The following is a 605-nucleotide window of genomic DNA, read 5'->3' on the forward strand; positions in this document are numbered from 1 at the left end:
CTTGTGATTGCGGCTACCCTTGATGAAGTCACGTATCCAATTTCTTGCTCAATGCCTCTAATTGGGCTGCCAAGGATGTAACCGCGTTTATTTCATGGAGTCCGGCCACTTTCTTCTTTTCTCTTGCATTCCATTTGTACCTATTCATGGTCATTTCTTCTACCAATTGCCAGTCTTTGTCAGGGGTCTTGTTCACCATTGTATCTCCTGCGGTGGCATCTAGAGGTTGTCTTATGCTTGGGTTCAACCCATTGTAAAAAGTTTGAATGATCATCTATTCGGGGAACCCGTGTTGAGGACACTTCCGCAAGAGGTCCTTGAATAGCTCCCAAGTCTTAAAAAATGATTCAAGCTCTATCTGAACAAATGAAGATATCTCATTATGAAGCTTCGCTGACTTTCCCGGAGGGAAGTATCTTGTAAGGAAAGCTTTGACCATTTCATTCCATATCATGATGGATGCTCGTGGTAAAGAATGAAGCCATTGCTTGGCTCTTCCTTTAAGAGAGAATGGGAAAGCCCTCAATCTAATACCATCATCCGTAACACCGTTGATCTTCAGCATGTCACAAACTTCCAAGAAGTTTTTAATGTGATTGTTAGGA

The 605-nt window shown here is 42.3% G+C and overlaps 1 non-coding gene across 1 annotated transcript; it reads left to right on the plus strand.

Moving 5' to 3' along the window:
• Positions 1-284: 284 nt before the first annotated feature.
• Positions 285-390, plus strand: LOC120271316. Its single transcript, XR_005539930.1, has one exon. It is a non-coding gene; the product is annotated as a small nucleolar RNA R71 (small nucleolar RNA).
• The last annotated feature ends 215 nt before the right edge of the window (positions 391-605 follow it).

Source organism: Dioscorea cayenensis, chromosome 10 (genome assembly GCF_009730915.1).
Source record: "Dioscorea cayenensis subsp. rotundata cultivar TDr96_F1 chromosome 10, TDr96_F1_v2_PseudoChromosome.rev07_lg8_w22 25.fasta, whole genome shotgun sequence".
NCBI lineage: Eukaryota > Viridiplantae > Streptophyta > Magnoliopsida > Dioscoreales > Dioscoreaceae > Dioscorea > Dioscorea cayenensis.